This window comes from Pristis pectinata, chromosome 29 (genome assembly GCF_009764475.1).
Source record: "Pristis pectinata isolate sPriPec2 chromosome 29, sPriPec2.1.pri, whole genome shotgun sequence".
Taxonomy (NCBI): Eukaryota; Metazoa; Chordata; class Chondrichthyes; order Rhinopristiformes; family Pristidae; genus Pristis; species Pristis pectinata.
The window spans coordinates 6,792,313-6,805,399 of NC_067433.1; positions in this window are offsets into that span (position 1 = coordinate 6,792,313).

The following is a 13,087-nucleotide window of genomic DNA, read 5'->3' on the forward strand; positions in this document are numbered from 1 at the left end:
GACTCCATGGTAGTGTGGAACTGGCTGGATTGTGCTTACAAATGGCTGGTACAGAGTCGACAAGCCAAATTGCTTCCTACCACTGTGATTGGTATTGGTTTATTATTGTCACTTGTACCGAGGTACAGTGAAAAACTTGTCTTGCATACCGATCGTACAGGTCAATTTCAGGCAGTTGAGAAAACCTAAGAGGATGGAATCAAAGATCTGTAGGTAAACGAGCAATGAGAGCCTTTGGAAAAAAGAATCTTGTTTGTTTGTGTACAGAAATTCCCATAAGAACAAAGGATTTGGGTTCTAGGTGATCAAAGATATGGAGATCAAAACAGGAAAAAGAGACACAATAGATGATTTGATTCATTATTCAATAGATACCCAAAGGATTAAGAAAGAGAGGAGAAGGAAATGAGGATGAGAATGGATTAGTAAATGACTAATCAATTGGATTTAGTTGAGTTTGTTTCTAGTTGGGTAGATCAGGGAGAACCAGTCGATGTAGTGAATGTGGATTTTCAGGAGGCTTTTATAAGGTCCCACTGAGCTTGTAGAATCCAGTTAGAACATGTGGAATTGGACATAACATTCTGGCATGGATTGAGAGTTGGTTAAAAGATAGAAAATAAAAAGTAGGCTGTGACTGAAAGGATGCCAAAGGCACTGAGGCTCCAGCTATCCACAATCTACATCAAGGATCTGGCTGAGGCAGCCAAGTATAATATTCTTAAGTTTGATGCAGAACTGTGTGGTTATGTGAGCAATGATGAGGATGTGGATAAGCTTCAAGAGGATATGAGCAAGCATGGTGAGTGAGCAACAATGTGAGGGATGCTGTGTATCATATAAACACTGAGAGGTCAGGAGGTGTTGATATTCAAAGGGAGGGCTGGGGAAGTGGGGTGCTGTTCTTGTGCACAGGTCACTGAAATCTAACATACTGGTGCAGCAGACAATTAGAAAGACAAATGATATGCTGGCCTTTATCGCTCTAGGGTTGACGATAAGGGTAAAGATGTGTTATTACAATGATATAGGGTCTTAATGAGACCACACTGGAGGTTTGAGTATCATTTTGGTCTCCTAACCTAAAAAAGCATATTGTAGCATCAAAGTTCTCAGAGGGTTTGACAGATAAGATAGGGGGAGGGTAATTCCCCAGCTGATGAGTCTTATACTGGGGTTACAGTCCCCCCAAAAAGGGGGAAGGCAGTTTAGGACTGGTAGGAGGAGAAATGTTTGGAATTCTCAACCTTGGAGGGATGTGAAGACTTGGACACCAACGCGAGTCAAAACTGAGATAATAGATTTTTGGATGTCAGAGGAATCGAGGGGAATGAAGTAGAGCTGAAAAATGGTGTTGAGGTAGAAGGTCACCCTGATCTTGTTGAATTGGCAGAGAAGGCACGAGGGCCTCGGTGGCTTAAGTCCTATCCCTAGTTCTTCTATTCTATTTGAAAATAAAAGAGGGATAAACAGGCAATTATAGGCCAGTTGCCTTAATGTTGGTGATGGGTAGATCTTCGCAGGCTTTAATCCAGAACCAAATAAGTTCATACTTAAGTTATATGGAACTGTGATATAGACAGAAGAAATTTGAACTATGCAGTTGGTAAGGCAGCATTTATGGAGAGAGTTAACAGTTAAAGTCCTCTTGCCAGAACTGGAAAAGTAGAGTGTGCTGATTAAGAGAGAAGTCAAAGGTGCTTGTGGTGATGTAAGGCACTGAGCATGGATCTTTGAGGAATTTCACCATGTTGAGAGAATTAGGGAAAATGGGAGAAATTCAATGCATAAAAAATCAGATCGCATAATTTGTGACTACATTTTAAATTCCCACAATGTTTGACTGTGGTGTATTAAATATCACAATGACAAATAAAATTGTGCCCAAGAAAGTAAATGATTATTACTTATGTCCTATGAAAATCTTCTTTGTGAGTCAACCAATAAAGGCTATGACCTTGTGATGAAATCTTATATCTCAGCAGAGTATTGAAGATTCACAATATATTTATTCAAATATTGATAGCAACCATCAAGGTAACTAATTCATTCTGCTCCAAAAGATAAGTTCAGACCACTGAATCATCCTTAAGTTTTTCTTATGAGATTGAGTTAGTTTCTATTCGGGTAAAAAAGGGCCTTTGTGAATGAATTATGGATTGGTGTCTCACACTGAAGTATTCAATTGCTGTAGAATAGTGCGGTGAAATTCATTGTGAGTTAGAACTATGTTGCATTCAGCAGTGAATATCTGTTTGATGTTAAGTTTTTCCTTAAAAAATTTGACAAAGATTAGTTTGCTGTATTGCAAATTTATGCTTATCAGAGTCCAAGGGTTAATGCAATCAGCACAGATGTGGATCAAGTTAAACTTCTGCACCCCTGTGGTTTTCTTTAGTTTTTCTCAAGGTTATCCTTTGGGAGTGAGATAACCAATAACACTAACTTTTTTGTGAGTACCTATCCACTGGTGGTTACATTGCATTTACCCAAATTCATTTCTGATTTAACCTGGATAAACGGTTGTGGAACTTCTTCATTCTATCACTCAGGGCTGGATCTAAACCTAAGTGCCACAAGCGAAGGCCAGTATCTAAACCCTTGGTTGCACTTGATCCCTATCTTGACTCACTCTAATTTCCTCTCTCTCCAGTAAAGGCAGTGAGTTCAGCAGAGCCTGAACTACACAGGTGTTGGCAGTGCTCCATCTCCTTGGCAATACTCCAACTCCTTGTCAATGGGTGGCATTCTATGAACAACTGTGAAGTGTGTTAAGACACTAGTGCTAAGTCTATATTCCAGCAAGAAGTCATTGGGTAGGAACCTTGCCTGATTTTAAATGACATTAATATTTTGTGTTTAGTCTCTGGATTGTTGATGAAAACGTATACTGTACATGCTAAATGTTATCTATCTTATCTATCTTTTCTCTGATCAAAATGTTGACATGCTTTTTATTTGCTTCTCAGATGTGAGTGCGGCAGACAATGTCACATTAATTATCCTGAGAAGGTGCTGGTGCTGGACATCCTTATTAAACTGTTGTTGTATTGGTATCGGTTTATTATAGTCACTTGTACCGAGGTACAGTGGAAAAACTTGTCTTGCATACCGATCGTACAGGTCAGTTCATTACACAGTACCATTACATTGGGTTAGTACAGAGTGCATTGATGTAGTACAGGTAAAAACAATAACAGTACAGAGTAAAGTGTCACAGCTACAGAGAAAGTGCAGTGCAATAAGGTGCAAGGTAACAACAAGGTAGATCGTGAGGTCAGAGTCCATCTCATCATATAAGGTAACCGTTCAATAGTCTTATCACAGTGGGTAGAAGCTGCCCTTAAGTCTGGAGGTACGTGCCCTCAGGCTCCTGTATCTTCTACCCAATGGAAGAGGAGAGAAGAAAGAATGTCCCTGGTGGGTGGGGTCTTTGATTATACTGGTTGCTTCACCAAGACAACGAGAGGTAAAGACAGAGTCCAAGGAGGGGAGTCCTCATAATGATGGTTGCACAGTAGTTTTAGAAAAAGAATTTTGTGATACTGACTCAGCAATAATGAAAAAAACGATTTATGTTAAAATGATGTGAGTTGTGGAGGTGATGATGTCATGCATACCTTCTGTCATTTTCAGCTGCAGACAAAAGAGACATGCTGAATATTTGTAACAATTTCTGTTCCATTCAGAAGAGGAACTGGTATGTAGAGGATTGGACTTGATATGGAGGCACCTTCCAAGTATGGCAGCTGGGCAAGTTTAAAATATTTAACTGAATAACAGCCTAGTATCAGCAGTGGTGACCATGAAACTACTGGTTGTAATGAAAACCAATCTGATTCATGATGTCCTTCAGGGAAGGAAATCTTCCATCCTTATCCATTTGGCTAATGTAACTCCAACATTGTGGTAGGGTTGATCCATAACTGCCCTCTGAAATAAGACCATAAGACATAGGAGCAGAATTAGGCCTTTCGGCCCATAGAGTCTGCTCTGCCATTCGATCATGGCTGATTTATTTTCCCTCTCAACTCCATTCTCCTGCCTTCTCCCCCTAACCTTTAGCACCCTTATGAATCAAGAACCTATCAACCTCTGCTTTAAATATACCCAGCGACTTGGCCTCCACAGCTGCCTGTATCAATGAATTCCACAGCTTCACCACCCTCCAAAGAAATTCCTCTGTTCTAAAGGGACGTCCTTCTATTCTAAGGCTGTGCCCTCTGGTCCTAGACTCTTCCTCTACTGCAAACATCCTCTCCATGTCCACTCTGTCCAGGCCTTTCAATATTTGATAGGTTTCAATGAGATTCCCCCTCCAGTGAGTATAGGCCCAGAGCCATCAAACTCACCTCATACATTCACCCTTTCATTCATGGATCATTCTCGTAAATCTCCTCTGGACCCTCTCCAATGCCAGCATATCCTTTCTTAGATATGGGGCCCAAAACCGCTCACAAAACCCCAAATATGATCTGACCAATGCCTTATAAAGCCTCAGTGTTACATCCTTGCTTTTATATTTTAGTCCTCTTGAAATGAATGCTAACATTGCATTTGCCTTCCTTACAACTGACTCAATCTGCAAGTTAACCTTTAGGGAATCCTGCACTAGGACTCCCAAGTCCCTTTGCACCTCCGATTTCTGAATTCACTCCTTGTTTAGAAAATAGTCTATGTCTTTATTCTTTCTACCGAAGTGCATGACCGTACACTTCCCTACGCTGTGCTCCATCTGCCACTTCTTTGCCCATTCTCCCAACCTGTCTAAGTCCTTCTGCAGACTCCCTGCCTCCTCAACACTACCTGCCCCTCCACCTACCTTTGTGTCATCTGCAAACTTGGCCACAAAGCCATCAATTCTGTCATCCAGGTCATTAACATATAGTGTGAAAAGTAGGGGACCCAACACCGACCCCTGTGGAACACCACTAGTCACCGGCAGCCAAGGCCCCCTTTATTCCCACTCTTTGCCTTCTGCCAGTCAGCCAATCTTCTATCCATGCTAGTACCTTTCCTGTAATACCATGGGCTCCTATCTTGTTTAGCAGCCTCATGTGCGGCACCTTGTCAAAAGCCTTCTAAAAATCCAAGTAAACAAGACCCACTGACTCTCCTTTGTCTATCCTGCCTGTTACTTCCTCAAAGAATTTAAACAGATTTGTCAGGCAAGATTTCTCCTGAAGGAAACCATGCTGACTTCGGCCTATTTTATCATGTACTTCCAAGTACCCTGAAACCTCATCCTTAATAATGGACTCTAACATCTTACCAACCACTAAAGTCAGGCTAACTGGCTTATAATTTCCTGTCTTTTGCCTTCCTCCCTTCTTAAAGAGTGGAGTGACATTTGCGATTTTCCAATCTTCCGGAACCATTCCTGAATCCAGTGATTCTTGAAAGATCACTACTAATGCCTCCACAATCTCTTCAGCTACCTTTTTCAGAACCCTGGAGTGTAGTCCATCTGGTCCAGGTGACTTATCCACCTACTGACCTTTCAGCTTGCCGAGCACCTTCTCCTTAGTAATAGTGGCTACACTCACTTCTGCACCCTGACTCTCGAATTTCTGACACGTTGCTGGTGTCTTCCACATTGAAGACTGACGCAAAATACTTATTTAGTTCATCTGCCATTTCTTTGTTCCCCATTACTACCTCCCCAGTGTCATTTTCCAGTGGTCCAATGTCCACTCTTGCCTCTTTTACTCTTTATATATCTGAAAAAACTTATGGTGTCCTCTTTTATATTATTGGCTAGCTTACCTTCATATTTCATTTTTTCTCTCCTTATTGCTTTGTTGGTTGCCTTTTGTTGGCTTTTAAAAGCTTCCCAATCCTCTGGGTTCCCACTAATTTTTGCAATATTGTTTGCCCTCTCATTTGCGTTTATGTGGTCTTTGACTTCCCTTGTCAGCCACGGTTGCCTCGTCCTCCCTTTAGAATGCTGCTGCTTCAGGATGAACTGATCTTGCATCTTCCGATTACTCCCAGAAACTCCTGCCTTTGCTGCTCTGCTGTCACCCCTTCCAATCAACTTCGGCCAGCTCCTCTCTCATGCTTCAGTAGTTGCTTTTACTCAAATGTAATACTGATATTTCCGATTTTAGCTTCTCTCCCTCAAATTGCAGGATGAATTCTGTCATATTATGATCACTGCCTCCGAAGGGCTCCTTTACCTTAAGCTCCCTAATCAAATCTGGTTCATTGCACAACACCAAATCCAGAATTGTCTTTTCCCTAGTGGGCTTGACCACAAGCTGCTCTAAAAATCCATCTTGTAGGCATTCTGCAAACTCCTTCCCTTGGGATCCAGCACCAACCTGACTTTCCCAATCTACCTGCATATTGACACCCCCCATGACCACCATAACATTGCCCTTTCTAACTTCTGTCATAATTTGTACCCCACATCCTGGCTACTGTTCGGAGGCCTGTATGTAACTCCCACCAGGGTCTTTTTACCCTTGCAGTTTTTTAACTTTACACACAAGGATTCTACATCTTGTGATCCCATGTCACTACTTGCTAAGGATTTGATTTCATTTGTTACCAACAGAGCCACCCCACCCCCTCTGCCCACCTGCCTGTTTTTTAGATAGGATGTGCAGTACAATAGAACTATAGGGTTAGAAATAGAGTCATACCGCATGGAAATAGGCCCTTCATCTCACTGAGTCTACGCCAACCATCAACCACCCATTTACACTAAAGCTACACCAATCCCATTTCATTTCCCCCCACATTCTCATCATCTACCTCCAGATTTTACGAGCCACATACACACTAGGGGCAATTTACAGTGGACTATTAACCTTCCAACCTGCATGCCTTTGGGCTGTGGGAGGAATCTGGAACACTAAGAGGAAAGCCATGTGGTTACAGGGAGAACATGCAAACTCCACACACAAAGCATCAAAGGTCGGGATTGAACCCTATTAGCTGTGTCACTGTTTCACCCCCTAAGTAGTTTGGTAAGCCACTCAGTTTGTGGGTAATTGCGGAGGGGCAATAAGCATTGGCCCGGTCTGTAATACTCAAGTCCGATGAATGAATAAATTAAAAAAAAAGTTGTCTCAATGTGCAGATGAGACAATTTTTTAAAATTTCTCTGTAGCACATGACCAGAGCTTAGCCTTGCACTTTTTTAGTGGTCAGCCACTGTCTTAAATTTAAAAATTCTTCCTCTTATTTCCAAATCCCTTCATGCCCTGAATTTCAGAAGCCTTCTCCAGTGCTGCAAGCCTTTAATGTCTCTGTTCTCTTCCAATTCTGGTCTCTCATTCATCCACGATGTAAATTGATCTGCCAGCAGCAATTGCCCGGGCCCTAAGTTCTGGAATGTCCCTAAACATCTTTACCTCACCTTCCCACGTTTAAAATGCTCTTTAAAGCTTTTGACTTAGCTTTTGTCTGCCTATCTGTTTGACAATATACAGTGCTTGTGGCTTGTCAAACTTTGGATAGAAACCAATGAAGACCTGTAAAACCAAAGTAATTAAGTTCACGTGGAAGGTTTTGAGTTGTGTAATTTGAAAAGCAGCATGGATATTAATGAAATATTACTCAGTGGAATGTCATGGGTTTAGCTCAAGGTTTTGGGAATGGAGAGAAAATGCGTATCAAAATTGTAATGGTAGAAAAGGAGGGTGTTTATCATGAATAGGAGGAGATTTGAAGCTCAATTTATGGTTATCTAAGATAAAGATCACATACGTGCATGCTCACATTTGAAATGTTTGTGCAGAAGGTAATTCTGCTGCCTCACATCTACCATGATCCAGGTTTAATCCTGACTTGGATAGGTTTAATCCTGACTTGGATAGGCGGTGTTGTGGATAGTGTGGAGGGCTGTTGGAGTTTACAGAGGGATATTGATAGGATGCAGAGCTGGGCTGACAAGTGGCAGATGGAGTTCAATCCGGAGAAGTGTGAGGTGGTACACTTTGGAAGGACAAACTCCAGGGCAGAGTACTGGGTAAATGGCAAGGTACTTGGCAGTGTGGAGGAGCAGAGGGATCTGGGGGTTCATATTCACAGTTCATTGAAAGTTGCCTCACAGGTGGAAAGAGCAGTTAAGAAGGCCAATGGGATGTTGGCTTTCATAAATCGCGGGATTGAGTTTAAGAGCCGCGAGGTGATGATGCAGCTTTACAAAACTCTAGTTAGGCCACACTTGGAGTACTGTGTTCAGTTCTGGTTGCCTCATTATAGGAAGGATGTGGAGGCATTGGAGAGGGTGCAGAGGAGATTTACCAGGATGCTGCCTGGATTAGAGAGTATTGAATATGAGGAGAGGCTTAAGGTGCTAGGGCTTTATTCACTGGAAAGGAGGAGGATGAGAGGAGACATGATAGAGGTATATAAAATATTGAGAAGAATAGATAGAGTAGACAGTCAGCACCTCCTTCCCAGGGCACCAATGCTCAAGACGAGAGGACATGGCATTAAGGTTATGGGTGGGAGGTTCAGGGGAGATGTCAGGGGGAGGTTTTTCACCCAGAGAGTGGTTGGTGCATGGAATGCACTGCCTGGGGTGGTGGAGGAGGCAGATACATTGGACAGATTCAAGAGCTTGTTGGATAGGCATATGGAGGAGTGTGAGATGGGGGGATATGCAGGAGGAAGGGGTTAGGTAGTGTGAGGGTGGTTTGATGGCACAACATGGTGGGCCAAAGGGCCTGTTTTGTGCTGTATGGTTCTATGGTTCTAGTGCTATTTGTGCAGAGTTCTGGTTGTACTTACATTTTTTGAGTGTACTTTGTATAATACTAGTGGCAAATACTGCCTGACCTGGTGAATTATGTCAAAAAATGATTTGACAATAACCTGGATTTGGAAAGCACGGTGAAACAACTGCTCTGAAAGAAACTTCCCAATGGGATCTAGCATGTCTGCTGCATGAGTTTTACCTTTACTGACACAGGCTGACATGGGGAGGTTTGAGAAGATCATGGCAAACAGTAACAGTGGAGTCATCAAGCTGGTTCAGCAGCCCATCCCATCAAAAAGTTGTGCTTTTTTGCCTTCAACTCTTTACAGGTTAGGAATAAATACTGGAACCTGAGATTTAATATCAGGTTGAAATCTACCTCTTTAATTTTAACATGTGTTCTCTTTTGAAAATCAAAATAAAAGCTGCAGTTGTTGAAACTCTAAAATAAAAACAGGAAATCCTGATAATAGTTAGTCAAGCTGCATCTGTGGGAAGAGAAACAGGGTTATGTTTCAGGTCAAAGACCTTTTATTGGGGACCTAACCTGCTATTTCCAGCATTTTCTATTTTTATTCTATTTTGTAATATATTCCATGGAATTAGAGCACAAAGATGTAATTTTGATCACAAATAAATATCTACTTTTGTCATCAGTACATTAACATCTTGCAGTTAATGTAGTAATTCTCAACTAACAAAGGACTTGCGCAAAAGGATGTATTTCACTGTGTTTCCATGTACATGTGAGTAATAAAGATATCTTATCAGTTTACCATATTTGAAAATAAAACTGAAGGAGGCTGGAAAACAGTTTGAGTGAGCATAGTTCCTCTGACATTAAATGTGAAAATCCAAATATTGATTGTAATCATGTGATAATTTGACAATGCAATGATGCCAAATGCTAATATCAGAATCAGGTTTGTTATCACTGACGTATGTTGTGAAATGTGTTGTTTTACAGCAGCAGTACAGTGCAAGACATAAAAATCATTATAAGTTACAAAATAAATAGTGCAAAAGAGGAATAACAGGGTAGTGTTCATGGGTTCATGGACCATTCAGAAATCTGATGGTGGAGGGGAAGAGGCTGTTTCTAAAATGTTAAGTGAGGGTCTTCAGGCTCCTGTACCTCCTCCCCAATGGTAGTAATGTGAAGAGGGCATGTCCTGGATGGTGAGGGTCCTTAGTGATGGTTGCTGCCTTCTTGAGGCACCGCCTCTTGAAGATGTCTTCAGCGAGGAGGGTTGTGCCTGTGATAGAGCTAGCTAAGTCTACAACTCTCTGCAGCCTCTTTTGATGCTGCACATTGAAGCCTCCATACCAGGCGGTGATGCAACCAGTTAGAATGCTTTCCACCATATATCTGTAGAAATTTGCAAGAGGCTTTGGTGACGTACCAAATCTCCTCAAGCTTATCTTCATTGGAAGTAGAATTGCTGGCATGCCATCTTCGTGATTGTATCAATGTGTTGGGCCCAAGATGGATACTCTGAGATGCTGACACCCAGGAACTTGAAGCTGCTCACCCTTTCCACCACTGACCCCTCAATGAGGACTGGTGTGTCTTCTCCTGACTTCCCCTTCCTGAAGTCCACAATCAAATCCTTGGTCTTGCTGATGTTGAGTGCGAGGTTGTTGTTGCAACACCACTCAACCAGCCGATCTATCTCACTCCTGTACACCACCTTGTCGCCATCTGATATTCTGCCAACGACAGTGGTGTCATCGGTGAATTTATAGATGGCGTTTGAGGTGTGCCTGTTTAGACAGAATAGAGCAGTGGACTAAGCACACTGAGTATTGATATAATTGCAATATTTTGCAATCATCATCTGCCACCCTTCAGTTACCCCAGCCCCATACTGTGTCTTTTTAGCTTTCTCTTGTATATCTGTCATCTGTATATCTATCTTTCTCTCCCTTCCACACCCCCCCCCCCCCCCCCCCCACCACCGACCATGCTCCCTCCTGCAGAAGAACTTTGGAACAGAAATAGCCTATTTGCATAAACAAAATGAACTGTGGATGTTGTAAATATGAAATCAAACCAGAAAACAATGACAATGCTCAGCAGATCAAGCAACATCTGTGGAGAGTGAAACAATTACTGTTTCAGGCCATTGGCCTTTCATCAGAACTGTTTGCTTAGCCCCGCAAGCCATTGCACCTAATGGACATGATCATTCCTGATGTGTGACTGAGCTGCATGATTTGCTTTGTTTAAGTTAAATCTGTCAACCTCAAGTTTAAGTTGAACAGGTGACCTAGTATCGCTTGTTGTTTCCAAAATAACTTTTCAAATTTCTACCACTTTCTGCAGATAGAAGTGTCTCGACTTCATACCTGAGGGTGGCACAGTGGCACAGCGCCAGAGACCCAGGTTCAATCCTAACCTCACCTGTGCAGACTTTACACGTTCTCCCTGTGACTGGGTGCGTGGGTTTCCTCTGGGTGCTCCGGTTTTCTCCCACATCCCAAAAACATGCAGGTTGTTAGGCTAATTGGCAGCTGTAATTTGCCCCTTAAGTGGTAGAATCTGGTAGAAGTTTCGGGAATGTAGGGAGAATAAAAAGGGGTTAGTGCAGGATTGCTGTAAATAGGTGCTTGTTGATCAGTGTAGATTTGTGGGCTGAAGGGCCTGTTTCTGTGCTCTTCGGCTCTGTGACTCTACCTGAAGAGTCTGGATCTAATGTTTAGTCCATGCTCGATCAGTAAAAGCAGCAGCATCCTTTCGCCACCTCTCGCTCTCCTCCCCATACTCACCCTCTCCTTCCTCCCTATCTCCCTCTTTTCTCTCTGTCCATTCCCTGTCTCCTCCCTCTCCATTGCACACCCCCTTCTCCCTCACCCACACTGCTGGATTGGTCTTCAACCTTGATTTTGTAACATATCAATAATGATAATAATAATAAGGCCTAGAGGGAGTGAGGAACTAAATCTCTGTCACTAGAGAAGAAGTACTCAGTAAACCCAGACACACCTTCATGGTCCATGAGTCTGACTTTGACTTAGACTTGCAAACTCCCACCAACGACAGTGTGACAATGTCCGGTACATTAGCAGGTTTGGTGAGTGTTTAAGTAAGGGATAATTCTTGTTAGAACACCCTTCTCTTAGAAAAGTGCCATGAAATTCTTTTGCATTTACTTGAGGGAGCAAATGGAACCTCAGTTTAATGTTACATTTAGAAGAAGACACGTCCAACAATGCAACATAGCAGTTTAATATGGAATCTCAGCCTCAAAAAAAAAACGGAACCCTTCTTTGAAGCAGTGATATGGATTCAATCCACTAACGTTTTCCAAGGTTTTAGAACACACTGGTCCTGATCTTGAAGCCCTTCAAGAATGATTCAATGCATTGTTACTTCCCCTTTAAGATAGAATAATGTTACTTAATATTGGGATATTTAATAAGATGGAAGTAAGAACTACATACTACCTGTATTTAGATAATTTGAAACCTGGACTCCCTGTAGCAGGCATCTTAACACAGATGAAAAAACCCATGAAAACTGTCTCTGCAAAATCTTCCAGATTCGTTAGATAAGTGAACCAATGTCCGTGACCTGCCCCTCCTGACTGCCGCTCTTTCCTTGTTGGCCCTCATTTATTCTTCTCCTGAAATTCTGCCTTTCCCTACTTGCACGACCCTCTCTCCCTGTTCTCCTCAACGTCCCTCACCCCCTTCTCCACATCTTTCCCTTAACCCTTCTCCCTCCCTCCCTCCCTCCCCCCCCCTCCCTCCCTCCCCCTCCCTCCCTCCCTCCCTCCCTCCCTCCCCCTCCCTCCCTCCCTCCCTCCCCCTCCCTCCCTCCCTCCCTCCCCCTCCCTCCCTCCCTCCCCCTCCCTCCCTCCCCCTCCCTCCCTCCCTCCCTCCCTCCCTCCCTCCCTCCCTCCCTCTCTCCCTCTCTCCCTCCCTCCCTCCCTCCCTCCCTCCCTCCCTCCCTCCCTCCCTCCCTCCCTCCCTCCCTCCCTCTCTCTCTCCCTCTCTCCCTCTCTCCCTCCCTCCCTCTCTCCCTCCCTCTCTCCCTCTTACTTCTCCCTTATTCCCATTTCCATCCTTCCCCCACCCCCCACAGCCTCCCCTTTCATCTCCCATTTTAAAGTTTCCCCTCTTCCCCCCTCAGTCCCTCCCACCTTCCCCTCCCACCTTCCCCCCCCACCCTTTCCCCCCCCACCCTTCCCCTCCCCCTCCACCTCCACCCCCCCGTTCACTCTCCCCCCTCCCCCCAACACTTTTTGCCCCCCTCGCTCTCCACCATCTCCTTCGTACTCCTTCCGATCCGTCCAAAACACATCATTTTTTTGGTGTGGTTCAGTGTTGCCGTTTATAAAGAACCGTGGATTTTAATCAGGTTTTGTCTGC